At 42.1% G+C, this 17644-nt stretch overlaps 9 non-coding genes across 9 annotated transcripts; all 9 read right to left on the bottom strand.

Annotated features, from left to right (window-relative positions):
- Positions 1-11853: 11853 nt before the first annotated feature.
- On the bottom strand, positions 11854-11941 carry trnay-gua (transfer RNA tyrosine (anticodon GUA)). Its single transcript is given in 2 exon segments — positions 11854-11889; positions 11905-11941. It is a non-coding gene; the product is annotated as a tRNA-Tyr (tRNA).
- A 766-nt stretch (positions 11942-12707) lies between these two features.
- trnay-gua (transfer RNA tyrosine (anticodon GUA)) lies at positions 12708-12795 on the bottom strand. Its single transcript is given in 2 exon segments — positions 12708-12743; positions 12759-12795. It is a non-coding gene; the product is annotated as a tRNA-Tyr (tRNA).
- A 100-nt stretch (positions 12796-12895) lies between these two features.
- trnay-gua (transfer RNA tyrosine (anticodon GUA)) lies at positions 12896-12983 on the bottom strand. The gene is given in 2 exon segments: positions 12896-12931; positions 12947-12983. It is a non-coding gene; the product is annotated as a tRNA-Tyr (tRNA).
- Positions 12984-13180: 197 nt separating this feature from the next.
- On the bottom strand, positions 13181-13268 carry trnay-gua (transfer RNA tyrosine (anticodon GUA)). The gene is given in 2 exon segments: positions 13181-13216; positions 13232-13268. It is a non-coding gene; the product is annotated as a tRNA-Tyr (tRNA).
- Positions 13269-13428: 160 nt separating this feature from the next.
- On the bottom strand, positions 13429-13516 carry trnas-gga (transfer RNA serine (anticodon GGA)). The gene is given in 2 exon segments: positions 13429-13464; positions 13480-13516. It is a non-coding gene; the product is annotated as a tRNA-Ser (tRNA).
- A 249-nt stretch (positions 13517-13765) lies between these two features.
- trnay-gua (transfer RNA tyrosine (anticodon GUA)) lies at positions 13766-13853 on the bottom strand. The gene is given in 2 exon segments: positions 13766-13801; positions 13817-13853. It is a non-coding gene; the product is annotated as a tRNA-Tyr (tRNA).
- Positions 13854-14154: 301 nt separating this feature from the next.
- On the bottom strand, positions 14155-14242 carry trnah-gug (transfer RNA histidin (anticodon GUG)). Its single transcript is given in 2 exon segments — positions 14155-14190; positions 14206-14242. It is a non-coding gene; the product is annotated as a tRNA-His (tRNA).
- Positions 14243-14489: 247 nt separating this feature from the next.
- trnay-gua (transfer RNA tyrosine (anticodon GUA)) lies at positions 14490-14577 on the bottom strand. The gene is given in 2 exon segments: positions 14490-14525; positions 14541-14577. It is a non-coding gene; the product is annotated as a tRNA-Tyr (tRNA).
- A 289-nt stretch (positions 14578-14866) lies between these two features.
- trnas-gga (transfer RNA serine (anticodon GGA)) lies at positions 14867-14954 on the bottom strand. The gene is given in 2 exon segments: positions 14867-14902; positions 14918-14954. It is a non-coding gene; the product is annotated as a tRNA-Ser (tRNA).
- Positions 14955-17644: the final 2690 nt, after the last annotated feature.

Below are 17644 nucleotides of genomic sequence, written 5' to 3'. Positions count from 1 at the left end.
TAAAAATGTAAAACAAAGTAAAAACATATTTAAAAACATAAAATTAAATAATGTGAAAAATTAAAACGTAAGCACAACATAGCACCTTAAAAACAAAATGTTTGTCATTTTTCCAAATATTATATAAAAACAAATTATTAAATGCAAAAATTATTATATTAAAAGAAACTTAAATATTGTTTATAAAAATACACAAAGAAATACAAATATAAATAAATTTAAGTAAAAACAAAACAATTCAGTAAAAAAAACAATGAAAACAATAAAATGAGAAATTTTAAACAATCTCAAGGACAAAAATGTAATTAAAAACGGAGCTGTTCATAATTTCCTCCACTTTGATTTGAACAGGGGTGTGTAGACTTTATATATCCACTGTAAAAGTGTATATCTGACCTCTTATTTGGCTGTTCACCCGTTTCAAAAAAACAAAACAAAATATACACCGAGCCACTTGTAATGCACCACTAATGTTGCCCTACTCCCCAAAAAAAAGATTTGGGGTTGACGGCAGATGCCTGAAAACGTCTGTTGCGGCTCTCCAACTCTTCATCCTCCTCCTCCACTTCTAGTGCTGTTGCTAGGAGACGGTTGCTTTAAAAGTGTGCATTTGACAAGGCGCACCTGACTTCACAAACGGAAGTACAAAAGTGATTTGGGTCGCGTGAGTTGGGACAACTCTTCAAGGACTCCGGTGATAACATTTAAATAATAATAACAAAAACAAAAAAAATCTTTCCATGCATGGGTGTGAGTTTGCGTGTGTGTGTGTGTGTGTGTGTGGGGGGGTCTTGTTAGCACAGCGTAAAAGAATCAATAAGGACGACAAGGACGGAGGGGTTAAATGCAGCAGATTGTGAGCGTGGCGCAGTCACGCTATTCCAGCATTACGTCAATAAAGATGCTAAGATGGGGGGGGGGGAGTCACTAGTTGTGTTATGAATAATGCATGTTCATATGAATGACTTTGTAAAAACCTTGAGTTCTGAGAAAGTCTGTAATGTTATATAAATACATTGTAAAGTGCATTATAAATTAAACGCATTTTTTTTCTTTAGCGAAAAAAGATACCTCCCGAAATGTATCCTGTAGTATATATGTACGGAATGTACTCTATGTATTGTTTTTACCCAAAAATGTGATTTATTTTAAAAAAATATTTAAGTATTTTTGTTAGTTTTTGGCAAAATAATAAAACAAACTGTATAAATATATTTGTATGTTACAGATGTATATAAGTAACATAAGTACATGAAATTAATGCTACTAAAATGTATATTTTATTATATTTATTTTATAGATTTTATTAAATGTATAAATTAATGTAAATTATCTTTTTTAATTTTTTTATAGCTTTTATGAACAACAGCAAATTCTTTTTTCAATAGAAAATAATAAAACTAATACAATTTCAATACAAATATCAGAAAAATATATGTATGAAATATTGAGCCCTTTTTTCCCCCCAAACCCTTCTCGAAATTAATTTTATTAAATAACTTTTTAAAAAGTTTTATGTATTTATAATATGCACATATAGACGCGCACACAAAATTGTCCTTTTTGATGGCAAAAATCAATTTAAAAAATAATGTAATAAAAAATATATGCTTATATATTTTTAATGTAATCTAATAATTTACAGTAAAAAATATAATACTAAATAGTTTTTGGGGGCAAAAGAAATCTCCAATAAGATGAAATCACAATATTATTTATATACTGTATATATTTGATATATAATACAATATTTAAAAAAATTCTGTAACACGGTTAGCACATCTGCCTCAGAGTTCTGGGGACCTGAGTTCAAATCCGGCCCCGCCTGTGTGGAGTTTGCATGTTCTCGCCGTGCCTGCGTGGGTTTTCCCCCACATCCCCAAAACATGCACGGTAGGTTGATTGAAGACTCTAAATTGCCCGTAAGTGCGAATGTGAGTGCAAATGGTTGTTTGTTTCTATGTGCCCTGTGACTGGCTGGCGACCGGTTCAGGGTGTACCCCGCCTCTCGCCCAAAAATCGCTGCGAGAAGCTCCAAGCACGCCCGTGTGAGGAGAAGCGGAACAGAAAATGGCGGGGCCCAAAAAATATTGAACTGGAGGTCTGTCATAATAGATGAAAGACTCCTTAACAGAAGTTGAATGTCGTTGAAGTTAATTGCCTTTTGTGAGGTCACGGGGCTCCGGCGTCGACCTCATGCTTTGCACCCTGGGTAATATTGTCCTTGCCAGTCGTGCGGCATCAAACGCTCCAAGCTAAAATTAACAGCACTCACAAACTCTCTTTCATGAATATGAAATGAATGCAAGTGACCCAGTGACCTGTTTACACAAATAAACTTTGTGACTTACTTGGACTTTTTCTGTCTTTCGTCAAGATCAAACTTTTTATTTTTAATGGACGTATGAATTGCTTTCAAGTGAAAAGCATTTGGGGTTGATTTTTCCAGGAAAAAAAAATATATATTGTGCCATGAATTTTATTTTATTACAGATGTGATTTTTTTTTCTCTTCTTCAGTGTTTTTTGTGATAATTTGTACCTGGATACAAATCAAATTTTGCTTCATTTTTCTCTCTTTCTCTCAATAAAATATTTGAAATTCATTGTGTACCATGTGGATCAAAAAAATAATGTTGATTATTATTATTATTATTTAATTATTATTATATTATAGATATTATTATTTGTATTTAATTATTATTATAAAAAACGACATTACAAACGTACTTTTTTAAATCAGTAAATATTCATGACTTAAAAAAAGTCTCGCCTCCCCCGGAACATGAGCAAAGTTCTGTCGGAGGTGGGAGTTGAAACTCCTTCTGACAGGGGATTCTGCCAGATGTTCCCAGCAGACCCTCACAATACCTTTGGGCCTGCCACGTCGGACCGGCATCGGAGCCAACTCACCACCAGGTGGTGATCAGTTGACAGCTGCGCCCCTCTCTTCACCCGAGTGTCCAAGACGTGCGGCCGCAAGTCCGATGACACGACCACAAAGTCGATCATCGAACTGCGACCTAGGGTGTCCTGGTGCCAAGTGCACGTGTGGGCACCCTTATGCTTGAACATGGTGTTCCTTATGGACAATCCGTGATGAGCACAGAAGTCCAATAACAGAACAGCGCTCGGGTTCTGATCGGGGGGGGGCGTTCCTCCCAATCATGCCCTTCCAGGTCTCACGTGAGCATTGAAGTCCCCCAGCAGAACGATGGAGTCCCCAGGGTACTCTGAACTGCTGTTTGGTGCAGAGGCACAAACAACAGTCAGGACCCGTCCCCCCACCCGAAGGTGGAGGGAGGCTACCCTCTCGTCCACCGGGGTCAACCCCAACGTACAGGCGCTAAGCCGGGGGGCAATAAGTATACACACACATCCAGAGTGGAAGAGAGTCCAACCCCTCTCAAGAGGACTGGTACCAGAGCCCAAGCTGTGCGTGGAGGCAAGACCGACTATATCAAGTCGGAACTTCTCGACCTCACACACCAGCTCGGGCTCCTTCCCTGCCAGAGAGGTGACATTCCACGTCCCGAGAGCCAGCTTCTATAGCCGGGGATCGGATCTCCAAAACTTCCCAAACCTCATGTCAGCTTTTCATTTTCCGTCTTCCTCGGAGGCCTCCGTCTACGTTTACGGACCGCAGAAGGTCACCAAAAGCGTTCGTTTGATCTCCGTGTGGCGCTCGTCTCGAATAAGCCAGACCGCGAGCTTTGGCCTCACGAAGCGCACAAATGCACAACTTTTGTTCGTGCCACTTGAAATGCTCTTTGCTACTCAGAAAAATCATGTATTCGTTTTTCGTACGGCTTATCCTCACTCCAACGCCGCTTATTGCAAACAGAAGCCGAATGAGTGCCTTACATCTACTCACTCACTCATCTAGAAAAAAAGATCCCAATTTTAGCTGCTATTAACCTCTAACGCAGCAAACTGTGTTTGCTCGGGTGATCATGAAATATTGATACTTTGATACCACTCATCCAGATACTGGAGGCAAAATATTGAAAAATTATTGAGCGCAAATGTTGCAAAGTAATATTTTCAGTGGGTCAACACTGAAATATCGTCTTCCCGATAATAGAATCGATTCACGAGACAAAACATCGATATTTCGACTGTTATTGAGCTTTACTATTTATGGTTATAAATATCAGATTTGCCCCGCTCGGATTTCACTCCTGAACGCCACACGGGGTACGCTCGGAGGGGTCAATGGGTTAAAAGCTTTGGTCCTGTACCCCAGCGAGAATAATGGAAGGTAATTATATTTCACTACATTATTTTTGTTGTTGAAAATGTGTTCATTAAAAAAAACATTTGAAAATACATATTTTAGAAGACAAAAGTCCATTAACTCATTGAAATTTTCAAAAATGTAAATAAATGTCATATATCCATTTTCTGAGCCGCTTCTCCTCACTAGGGTCGCGGGCGTGCTGGAGCCTATCCCAGCTGTCATCGGGCAGGAGGCGGGGTACACCCTGAACTGGTTGCCAGCCAATCGCAGGGCACATAGGAACAAACAACCATTCGCACTCACAGTCATGCCCACGGGCAATTTAGAGTCTCCAATTCATGCATGTTTTTGGGATGTGGGAGGAAACCGGAGTGCCCGGAGAAAACCCACGCAGGCACGGGGAGAACATGCAAACTCCACACAGGCGGGGCCGGGGATTGAACCCGGGTCCTCAGAACTGTGAGGCTGACGCTCTAACCAGTCGGCCACCGTGCCGCCTAAATGTCATATAATGCATTAAAATAAAATATTTGTGTGCAGATATAAGCTCTGGTGTTTTAACTATCCAATTTTCCCTATTCAGATACTTCTTAAAATGCACTTAGTTTAATAAAAAAAATACAAAATTTTTGAGATTATTTTTGGGAATTATTCAAAGGTCTATTAAATATTGTGAAACTAAATGACTGCATAAGACACCAATGGGAATATCCATCCATCCATCCATCCATCCATTTTCTGAGCCGCTTATTCATCAATTTTCTGAGCCGCTTATCCTCACAAGGGGCGCGGGAGTGCTGGAGCCTTCGGGCAGGAGGCGGGGTACACCCTGAACTGGTTGCCAGCCAATCGCAGGGCACACATAAACAATCATTCGCACACACATTCACACTTACGGGCAATTTAGAGTCGTCAATTAACCTACCATGCATGTTTTGGGGGATGTGGGAGGAAACCGGAGTGCCTGGAGAAAAACACAGCGGTACGGGGAGAACATGCAAACTCCACACAGGCCGGGCCAGGATTTGAACCCCGGTCCTCAGAACTGTGAGGCAGACGCTCTAACCAGTCGTTCACCGGGCCACCACAATGGGAATATTTAAAACTATTTAATTTGTCTTAAATGTTGTCGCAATTTATAGAAAATAAAAAAATATATATTTAATTGGGTGCCAATTGAAGCTATTTATAGTTATATATATCCATTTTACACACTCGGATACTTTAGATTTTTTAAATTTATTTATTTAACAGATATGTGTTAGACAACAATGGGAATATATTTATTTATGGTTGCAAATATCCGTTTTTCCCTCCTTGGATTTGGCTGTGGAATGCCACACAAGGGTTAGCTTGGAGGGGTCACCGGGTTAAAGCGTGAGCCTCGGTAGCAGTCACAGTGCGTCCTGCCCCCCCACTTGCTGACAGTGGAATGACATCACCGCGGGGAGCCCTTTTGTCGCCCCCGCGCCCCCTTGGAACGTAGCACACAAAGGCCCTTGAGCGGCGTTGGCTATCTGCACATCGGCGCGGACGCAGCAGTTTTTGAAAATCCCTAACGAGATTAGCACTGCGCCGCGATCGGCTGTCATCCCGCTCGTCGCACGGGATCACCGAGGATCACGCGTGCCCCGCTGGGCAAACTCAAACCGCAGCGGGGGCCATCGGGGAACATATTCTACCCGGCGACAATGCGCCCATCAAAGACTTTGTTTGACAATCTTCCGCCTGAGAAACTGACAGAACAGTACACAGTTCCACTTTTTGTCTTTTTTACGCCAGGATGACCGCACACATTAAGATTAGCGTCACTAATGGAAGGTTATACGCAGCCATGAATTAAAAATGTCCCACGACCCAACCCGCTGTAATTGTTCATCTTCCAAAATGAGGCCTCCGCCACAAATGAAAGAGTCAAACTATGAAGCAATATCATATTCGTCTTGGCTGGCGTCAAATTAAGCTGCATGACTGCATGGTTGTAGACGACTGCAACTTTGGATTTTAACGCAACGGATATTTGAACACAAATGGTGGAGCAACACGTAGACAGAAAATATCACAACACTTACAAGCATATATTCTTTATCCTCTACGACAGAAAACGACTAATATTATTGCAGCCTACTGAATCCCTGAGAGGAGCAGTGATTCTTACTCGTTTGTCTGTATGACTGTATTATACTGTCCCCGGTGGCCAAGGCAGGCACACCAGAAGGAGCAGCACAACAAATGAAACTTGGGCCTAAATAAACAAAACAAGCAGTTATTAAAGATTAAATGCAAATACTAAAACGTTAAATACACCTGAACTGTAATTAGGGAGGGATTCTCCCACGTACCACAAGAGGGAGCCCGTGTACCACTAGTGGTACTCGTACCACACTTTGAGAATCACTTTACCGAACCGTGTCCTTAAAACCAAGGTATGTACCCAAACATGATTTTTTTGGGGTACGGTCACACTCCGACTGCACTGTTTCTCTTGTCGTTTTATATTTCTGGGGCATATTTTGACGTGTTTTCTTAGGGAAACGGTCTGCGTGTCAGAATTAGTATTAACAAAAAAATAAATGTAGACATTAACACCTCGCGTCTGTGTTTGTGTTGGCCTGCATGACGTGGCGGGGGCGGGGCCCCCCCGACACCTAAATCAGAAGCCTTCATCCTCTTTGTTTTCAAAGAAAAAGTGCTTCGCTCTCGCTTTATCTCCACCGACAGATGAACGACTGTTGCTGCCGTTGTTGTAGTCCAGATGTGATCTAACTGTTTTCTCAGAGCGGTAAATAAGTCACGTGTCACATGTCAACAAGTCCTCGGTTCCTAGTAAATGGCGAGGCTTCCATAACCTTACAAAAGTTTATTTGAGGGTGGGTGGGCGTAGTTTCTCACGAGACTTTAACATCCACGTTGAGGTCAAAAAAAGGTACCGGTATTTCCTGCTTCCTCAAAAGGCTACAAAAATCCTCCCAGCGGTCTGGGTTAGGGTTAAAGCATTTGGTGTCTGGTTATTTTTGCTGCTGGTCACATTCACCTCTATTTAGAGTATGCATTCTATATTGTTCTGTTTGTATGTTATTGTTCATGTTTGTTGCTAAATGCTTATATTAAGACTTTTTTTGTATTGTTATTTTGCTATATGGAGTGCTGCTGACTATTGCTGCTGTTCACATTCACCTCTGTACTTATATATTGTATATTATTTATCAATGTAGAGTTTGGATTTATATCTGCATCTATGGTAATTGCTATACATGTATACTTCTTTTGCAACATACAAACACTGCTGACAAGCCTTGCTGTCTTTTGTTCGCAATTACTTCTGTATTTATAGTATCTATGTATACCATTCTAATTGTATTCTACAAATCCAAGAACTATCGACTGAGGCAAGCGGGTCATTGCGGTGTCACGGTAGCCCGGCGGGTTCAGAGGTGAGGATAAGAGCAGTGTCGTCCCCGCAAATTAGACCCGACTCATTGTCCAGTCAGTCCACTTGAATTACGGCGCCACCACGAGCGACGGCAGCGGTGATTACAGACGGAAAATTAAATTAGCGATGCTGCATTGCAGCCTACCAAAAGAAACTTAATGAAGGCAACAAAGGAGCTTAAAGATGAAACATGTTCAACAGAAGACATTTGCCAACTAGCTTAATGCTAACCTAAGATAGCACTGGCCTTGCATTTAACGGACAGGCTACGACTCACCGTTTATTTGTGTGTGTGTTGAAAATAAGCCTTAAGCCAGCTAGCTGCTAATAGCCAATAGCTAAGCTAAGCTAAGATAGGATAGGATAGCAGTATCCTCATGTTTAAAAGGGACAGGATTTGACCCACCTTTTGTTTTTGTGTGGCGTGTGGAACAGAAGACATTAGCCACCTAGCTAGTTACTCCCTCAAAATCTTCATGTAAACTAAGCCAAGATAGCAGTGGGCGTACGCTTAATGGGACAATTTTCTATAGAATATCACCCAGCAAGCACTTCCTCACAGCGTACAATGCCTAATTTTTGGATTGTGTCAGACTTTTTTTTTTCCTTTTTGGAAGCAAAGGAAAAAAAAAACCTGAATACAGACGCTAGCTGAGCGCTAGCACAGACAGCTGTCACTCTGGACCAGCTGCACATGGGCTCTTAGCCGTTTGGGATTTATAACAGGAAGCTGGGAGGATAACGTGTAGTTTCCTGTATAGTTGAACCCCGACATCACCAAATAAGCCTGCAAGCAGCTGAGGTTGCACTTTAGCATGCTAGAGCAAATATATCTTTGGAGACAACAAAATAATTCAACATAATTACCAGACGTCCTCCTCCATACATTCTAAGTCCATCCATCTCTGTGATGTAGTTTAGCGGGAGATGAACACATTAGTGGCATTCTTTCTACAATGGAAATCAATTTTTCTTCAGAAAGTTCTTCCCGACTTGGTTGCAGAAGTTCCCATAAATGTAACTAACTCTACCAACTGAGCTATCGAAGTGTTACTGGTCTGATGGGATGTGTAGAATGGAGCAATTGTGGAATTTTGAAGATCGCTAGGGTATGATTATTTTTAGTACCTATTTTCGTAAAGGTTGAAAACTCGAAAATATACTTTGAGCCGGAATTTAACCAGCAAGCTAAGGATTTCATCTGTAAACCTCTACAGTCCTCCACTCTACCAACTGAGCTATCGAAGGGTTACTGCTCTGAGAGGATGTGTAGAATGGAGCAATTGTTACATTTTTTAGGAGGCGGATTATTTTTAGTTCCAATTTTGGTAAAGAGCAATTGGATTACCGGTCTCATAGCATGTGTAGAATGGATCAATTGTGTCATTTTCTAGAATGATTTGCATAAACCATGATTATTTTTAGTTCCTATTTTGGTAAAGACTGAAAAGCCAGAATTGAACCAGCGACCTAAGTATTTCAGCTGTAAACCTCTACAGTCCTCCGCTCTACCAACTGAGCTATCGAAGGGGGTACTGGTTTGACGGCATGTGTAGGAGGATTACCGAATATTTTTAGTTCCAATTGGTGACTGAAAATATTGTTCGAGCTGGAATAAAACCAGCGACCAAATGATTTCAGCTCGAAACCTCTACAGTCCTCCGCTGTACCAACTAAGCTATCGAAGGGTTACTGGTTTGATGGGATGTGTAGAATGGAACAATTGTTGAATTTTGTAGAAGGATTAAGACCGATTATTTTTAGTTCCTATTTTCGTAAAGGTTGAAAACTCGAAAACATCCTTTGAGCTGGAATTGAACCAGCGACCTAAAGATTTCAGCTTTAAACCTCTAGAGATCTCTGCTCTGCCAACTGAGCTATCGAAGGGGTTTAACAGTCGGACTGGTTTGTGTAGAATGGACCAATTGTGGTATTTTCTAGGATTTGGATAAGCCACTATTTTTAGTTCTTATTTTGGTAAAGACTGAAAATATCCTTCGAGCCGGAATTGAACCAACGACCTAAGGATTTCTGCTGTAAACCTCTACAGTCCACCGCACTACCAACTGAGTTATCGAAAGGACTGCTTTGCGTAGAATACAGCTTAAATCCTTAGGTTGCTGGCTCATATTTTAGATAAGTTTCAATCTTTATGAAACCAGGAACTAAAACTAATCTGTCTTATTCATCCAAATCTATCAATTAACTTTAGAAAATGCCACAATTGCTCCATTCTACACAAACCATCAGACTTGGGTAACCCATTGCAGAGCGCATCCTTTAATTTGACTCTAATGAGCATCAACTCTTGCTTTAAAGGACTTATAGTGACAGCCGGCACAAGACAACGACGAAAAAGAAGAACAAGCATGCCAATTATGCGCCTGCGCTTTCACGCTGCCTCAATGCCAGAGTCCATCCATCAACAGAGGGGCACTTACGAAAGCCTGGACATTGCGCAGACAAGTCATTTGACTCGTCCGACCTCGGATTCCCGCGTGGTGCTTTTTTAGAGAAGAGAGGCCTCCCGTTGTAGCAGTGCATCCCCATCCATGAATGGCGCAGGACTCTCCATTGAGTGTCTGTCATCACGCACGCTCATCACTTCCTCACAGCTTGCGGAGGCCGCTTTCATCCCATTGTTCCACGGCCTCCGCGTACCGTCGTATCGCCTGTTAGTAGGGTCTGACCTATGAGCCCGAGACTCCTTCCACAGCTTTGTCTCGGGGCCCCCGCTTTGCCAAGGAGAATCAGAGCTGCCGGGGGGTGTCATTGTTTTGTCGCGGAGCGGACATCGGACGGGACGGTGTCGGGACGCGGCGGCACAAAGTGACAGCTCCCGTCGGGCCTGGAATGTGCGTGAATGGCGGAAAAGGTTCAAAGAATAGTTGATGGCGAGGGAGATTACAGTCAAAATGATTCGTCGTAATGTACAGGAGGAAAAAAAGTGGCAAAGGGTCCCGTTTTCGCAGCAAATTGACCCCCCGACGAGACAGCTGTAGGGGGCGGTGGTGAACCAGGACCGCACAAGCAGACCCAATGGGTCAGAGTTGGGCTGAGGAGGAGTAGTGGCCACCATTCCAGCGCACATTCCCATCGGAATGCTACACTAAGCTAACTAATTGGGAGTTTAAAGGGCCGACTTGTTGTTTGGGTGCGTGTGAAACAGAAGACATTGATAGATGTATTTATGCTAAGCTAGGCTAGCAGCAGCTTTAGCTTTAAATGGCCAGCTATCACTCAGGCTCACGGTTTTATGCTAAGCTAGTGAAAGCATCCATAGCCTTATGTTTAAGGGACAGGGGAGCCCTCGCCCCTCGTTTCTCTGCATGTTAAACGTAAGGCGTTTGCAAGCTAGCTAAGTACTACCTAAAGTCTTATGTTACGCTAACATTAGCCTTATATTTAAGTGACAGGCTATCACTATACCTTTGTTTTTGTGCGCATCAAACAAAAGACATTACCAAGCTGCTCAAGTCTCTATGCTTAGCTAAAAAGCTAAGCTAGCAGTAGCCTTTTTGAAGATCTTGACTGTTTCTAGGGTTGATAACACTAACATGTTCTAGTGTGACGTGAACGACTGTTTTACACTTCATTCCATCCTTCATTTTCACCTAACAGGTGGAGAAAAGCCCCTGCCGCTCTTGACCAGCTCGGCTGCAGACGTATTTTTCTTTGTTTTGTGGTGGCCGCCACGCCAAAAGCGGCATTCATCCCGGGCGATACCTACTGAGAGGCGGAGTTCAGCCTGAATAGCGACCTCTAATAGACTTATTTACTTCCACCATTGTGAGCAGCAAGATGGGAATCCTCATTTCAGTCATATTCCAATTTGGTAAAGACTGAAAATATCCAGCAACCTAAGGATTTCAGCTGTTAACCTCTACAGTCCTTCGCTCTACCAACTGAGCTATTGAAGGGGTTAATGGTCTGATGGGATGTGTAGAATGGAGCAATTGTGGCATTTTCTAGAACCCTAAGATGCGACTATTTTTAGTTCCTATTTTCGTAAAGGTTGAAAACTCGAAAATATCCTTCGAGCCAGAATTTAACCAGTGACCTAAGGATTTCAGCTGTAAACCTCTACCAACTGAGCTATTGAAGGGGTTACTGGTTTGATGGCATGTGTAGCTGGAGGATTAACGACTATTTTTAGTTACAATTGGGAAAGACTGAAAATATCCTTCGAGCCGGAATTGAACCAGCGACCTAAGGATTTCAGCTGTAAACCTCTACAGTCCTCCGCTCTACCAACTGAGCTATCGAAGGGGTTACTGGTTTGATGGCATGTGTAGCTGGAGGATTAACGGCTATTTTTAGTTACAAAAATATCGTTCGAGCTGGAATAAAACCAGCGACCAAATGATTTCAGGTGTTAACCTCTACAGTCCTCCGCTCAACCAACTGAGCTATCAAAGGGATATTGGTCTGGTACGATGTGTAGGATGGAGTAATTGTGTCATTTTCTAGAACAGTCATCATTTTTGTAAAGGTTGAAAACTCTATAAAATATCCTTCCAGCCGGAATTGAACCAGCGCCCTAAGGATTTCAGCTGTAAACCTCTACAGTCCTGCACTCTACCAACTGAGCTATCAAAGGGGTTACTGGTCTGATGGAATTTGTAGAATGGAGCAATTGTGTCATTTTCTAGAACGCTATTTTAAGTTCCTATTTTCGTAAAGGTTGAAAACTCTAAGATATCCTTCGAGCAGGAATTGAACCAGCAACCTAAGGATTTCAGCTGTAAACCTCTACAGTCCTCTGCTCTACCAACTGAGCTATCGATGGGGTTACTTGTTTGATGGCATGTGTAGCTGGAGGATTAACGGCTATTTTTAGTTGGTAAAGTGAAAATATCGTTCGAGCTGGAATAAAACGAGCGACCAAAGGATTTCAGTTGTTAACCTCTTCAGTCGTCCGCTCTACCAACTGAGCTATCGAAGGGTTACTGGTCTAATGGGATGTGTAGAATGGAGCAATTGTGTCATTTTCTAGAACATTCCCATTTTTGTAAAGGTTGAAAACTCGAAAATATCCATCGAGCCGGAATTGAACCAGCGACCTAAGGATTTCAGCTGTAAACCTCTACAGTCCTACACTCTACCAACTGAGCTATCGACGGGTTACTGGTCTAATGGGATGTGTAGAATGGAGCAATTGTGGCATTTTCTAGATGGCAATTTTTAGTTCCTCTTTTCGTAAAGGTTGAAAACTCTAAAATATCCTTCGAGCCGGAATTGAACCAGCGACCTAAGGATTTCAGCTGTAAAACTCTACAGTCCTCCGCTCTACCAACTGAGCTATCGAAGGGTTACTGGTCTTATGGGTAAAGTGAAAATATCGTTCGAGCTGGAATAAAACCAGCGACCAAATGATTTCAGTTGTTAAGCTCTTCAGTGCTCCGCTCTACCAACTGAGCTATCGAAGGAATATTAGTCTGGTGCAATTGTGGCATTTTCTAGATCGCAATTTTTAGTTCCTCCGTAAAGGTTGAAAACTCGAAAAGATCCTTCGAGCCGGAATTGAACCAGCGACCTAAGGATTTCAGCTGTAAACCGCTACAGTCCTCCGCTCTACCAACTGAGCTATCGAAGGGTTACTGGACTGATGGGATGTGAAAAATGGAGCAATTGTGGCATTCTCTAGATCGCAATTTTTAGTTCCTAGTTTCGTAAAGGTTGAAAACTCGAAAATATTGTTTCATTTTCTAGAACTTTTCGTCAACATTTTCATAAAGGATGAAAACTCTTAAATATCCTTCGAGCCGGAAGTGAACCAGCGACCTAAGGATTTCAGCTGTTAACCTCTCCAGTCCTCCGCTCTACCAACTGAGATATCGAAGGCGTTACTAGTTTAATGGCATGTGTAGCTGGAGGATTAACGGCTATAGTTTGGTCTGAAAATATCGTTCAAGCTGGAATAAAACTAGCGACCAAATGATTTCAGTTGTTAACCTCTACAGTCCTTCGCTCTACCAACTGAGCTATCGAAGGGTTACTGGTCTGATGGGATGTGAAGAGTGGAGCATTTGTGGCATTTTCTAGATCGCAATTTTTTGTTCTATTTTCGTAAAGGTTGAAAACTCAAAAATATCCTTCGAGCTGGAATTGAACCAGCGACCTAAGGATTTCAGCTGTAAACCTCTACAATCCTCCGCTCTACCAACTGAGCTATCGAAGGGGTTACTGGTTTGATGGCATGTGTAGCTGGAGGATTAATGACTATTTTTAGTTTACAAGGGAATGATAATATCGTTCGAGCTGTTTTTAGTTACAAGGTAAAGACTGAAAATATCGTTCGAGCTGGAATAAAACCAGCGGCCAAATGATTTCAGGTGTTAACCTCTACAGTCCTCCGCTCTACCAACTGAGCTATCGAAGGGTTGCTAATCTGATGGGATGTGAAGAATGGAGCATTTGTGGCATTTTCTAGATTGCAATTTTTAGTCCCCATTTTCATAAAGGATGAAAACTCTAAAATATCCTTCGAGCCGGAATTGAACCAGCGACCTAAGGATTTCAGCTATTAAGCTCCACAGTCCTCCGCTCTACCAACTGAGTTATCGAAGGGATTACTGGTTTAATGGCATGTGTAGCTGGAGGATTAACGGCTATTTTTAGTAATGAACCGGTTCGAGCTGGAATAAAACCAGCGACCAAATGATTTGAGGTGTTAACCTCTACAGGCCTCCGCTCTACCAAGAGAGCTATCGAAGGGTTACTAATCTGATGGGATGTGTATAATGGAGCAATTGTGTCATTTTCTAGATCGCATTTTTTTGTCCCGATTTTCGTAAAGGATGAAAACTCTAAAATATCCTTCGAGCCGGAATTGAACCAGCGACCTAAGGATTTCAGCTGTTAACCTCTACAGTCCTCCGCTCTACCAACTGAGCTATCGAAGGGTTACTGGTCTGATGGTATGTGTAGAACGGATCAATTGTTTAATTTTCTAGAACCCTTTAGAAGTATTTTTGTTCCTATTTTCGTAAAGGTTGAAAACTCGAAGATATCCTTCGAGCCGGAATTGAACCAGCGACCTAAGGATTTCAGCTGTAAACCTCTACAGTCCTCCACTCTCCTAACTGAGCTATTGAAGGGGTATTGGTCTGGTGCGATGTGTAGAATGGAGCAATTGTGTCATTTTCTAGAACTTCGTCAAACATTTTCATAAAGGATGAAAACTCTTAAATATCCTTCGAGCCGGAAGTGAACCAGCGACCTAAGGATTTCAGCTGTTAACCTCTCCAGTCCTCCGCTCTACCAACTGAGATATCGAAGGCGTTACTAGTTTAACGGCATGTGTAGCTGGAGGATTAACGGCTATAGTTTGGTCTGAAAATATCGTTCGAGCTGGAATAAAACCAGCGGCCAAATGATTTCAGGTGTTAACCTCTACAGTCCTCCGCTCTACCAACTGAGCTATCGAAGGGTTGCTAATCTGATGGGATGTGTAGAACGGAGCATTTGTGGCATTTTCTAGATCGCAATTTTTAGTCCCCATTTTCATAAAGGATGAAAACTCTAAAATATCTTTCGAGCCGGATTTGAACCAGCGACCAAATGATTTCAGGTGTTAACCTCTACAGGCCTCCGCTCTACCAAGTGAGCTATCGAAGGGTTATGAGTCTGATGGGATGTGCAGAATGGAGCAATTGCGTCATTTTCTTGAATCATTTGGATAAACCACGATTATTTTTAGTTCCTATTTTGGTAAAGACTGAAAATATCCTTCAAGCCAGAATTGAACCAGCGACCGGGCGATACCTGCTGAGAGGCGGAGGTCAGCCTGAATAGCGACCTCTAATACTTATTTACTTCCACCAGTGTGAGCAGCAGGATGGGAATCCTCATTTCAGTCATATTCCAATTTAGTGGCATTTTCAAGCAGAAAAATTACATCACCATATCATATCATTTTGACGAAATAGTTTGACATGTGACTCCATGTAGTTTATTTTAATTTGATTTTTGACCTTGGTACAAGTGCATTTTTTATTCAGTCACCTTAAGATCAAAGTCACCCAAACAGATATAAAACAAATAAAACAATGATTTACTATTTTTTGGAATTGGGATTTAGGGCTTGAGGGTCTTGTGCCCTATGAATTCTGCCGAGCAACAATGGTGTGATGTTGAAAAATAATAAAAACAAACAATTTCTATCACTAATGTAAAAGCCACTACAGTGAAGAAGGCTCACTGTCTTACAATGCTAAATCATTGTGGAAAAAGCTGATTTACTTACATATGTATATGTAATGCTATGTATGTAGCTAATATGATGCCAAATGTTAGCATAGCACGGTCTTTGTACTACACACAAAAGTATGACTATTCTGAGGACAATCTCCCATGTTGTTTGACCACTTTCCTTGTCTTTGATGATGTCAGCATTCCTCCCCGTGAGGTGGCCTCTCGCCTCTTGCTGCACGTCACGGAACGAAGTACGTCATCCACCCAGCCAGCAGGCACACGGCGCATGTTCTCACCTGGTTTCCACGGCAACCAGACCACATCAGTTTCCTTCCTCGCACAACAGGTTTCGAGAGAGGCCCCCGTAGAGTGTGTGCGGCACCCGGGATGTGACGGCCAGCGGGGCTTTTGTGTCTCTTGAAAAGAGCATTTAGTGGTGATTTTGCATTAGGGGCAAGTGAGGCAGTGCCCCATCAGATGCAACAGGTGGCACTGTGGGTAAAAAAAAAATGTTTTGTGTTTCTGAATTTTGGATATACATTGGTATGCAAAAAAAAATAAAAATAAAAATAAAAATAAAAATAATTTTAAAAAAAAGAATAATAAACATTTGTCGCCTGGGGTGTAAGCAATTGTCCCACAAATCTTGCATAGTAACAAGTGGCTGTCAAAATGTGACATTTCTCAGAATGTCAAATGTTTTATAATATATATATTTTCTGAGATTTTGGAGGTACAGTGTTAATATGTATTTTTACTAATAACATGAAAATAATGAAATATTAATGAAGTAAAATAAAAAATAAAAAGTAATAAGTAACAACATTATTATTAAACTGACACATTTAAGAAATAATTTTTTTTTAAAATGTGCTTATGGCACAAGCAATTATGCTCCACAAATTCTACCTAGCAACAAATACTGTATGTCATATTTCCATATCTGAAAAACATCCCACATAATTTTTAGATTACATGCATTTTTACATGAATCGTTTCTCCCTAATTATTTTGAGGCACAAGCAATTATGCTTCACGAATTCTGCCAGAAACAAGCGGCTAAGGTGTGACATCACAGGGAATCCGAGCCACGCTCTTGATTTGCTGCTTCAGCTATTGTACATTTGATGAAAAAAAATACATTTTGAGACACATTTGGGGCCAATTTCCTTCGTGTTTGTACTGAGCATGTGTCAAGCTCCGCCGTTTAGTTCCCATTCCAGTAAGACGGGTGCTGCAAAAGCAGGGTGCCAAAGTGGCCTTTGTGTGTCTCTGCGGCCCACGAGACAAAAGGTTGAAGTGACTTTGGCCGAGCTGCTTGTTCACATTGTGTAACTTCAACAAAAAAGAAGGAAAAAAAATCCACTTAATGGGCTCCCGGCGACACACAGCTGGCAATGGCAGCTCACCAAGAGCTGGCCACAAGCGCCTGCTTTCTAATAATACACGCGTCCAGGCTGGCACACGCCACGCAGGCACGGGCGCACACACACACGATGGCCTGGCCAGGCCGGCCAGGCGCCAGGCCCTTCTGCGGCCGCCGGTCGCCACGGCAACGGGAATGTTGGCACCTGCCAGTGCCAAGACAGCAGCTGGTGGGTCGAGGCAGATTAGCCTCCCAACAGATTTACGGCGGTGGCGAGGAGCGCGTGAGCGACTGGAGGCGGGAAACAAGACGCCATTGTGGTGCAAACGGTGGACATGAGGAATCTTTTCCCGGGTTGAACCATCACGGGGCCTCGGTTTTGCTATGGGACGTTCATCACAATACGAATA

The sequence above is a fragment of the Phyllopteryx taeniolatus genome, chromosome 20 (genome assembly GCF_024500385.1).
Source record: "Phyllopteryx taeniolatus isolate TA_2022b chromosome 20, UOR_Ptae_1.2, whole genome shotgun sequence".
Classification (NCBI taxonomy): domain Eukaryota; kingdom Metazoa; phylum Chordata; class Actinopteri; order Syngnathiformes; family Syngnathidae; genus Phyllopteryx; species Phyllopteryx taeniolatus.
The sequence above is the reverse complement of the archived record's forward strand: the minus strand, read 5'-3'. Positions and strand labels throughout refer to the sequence as shown.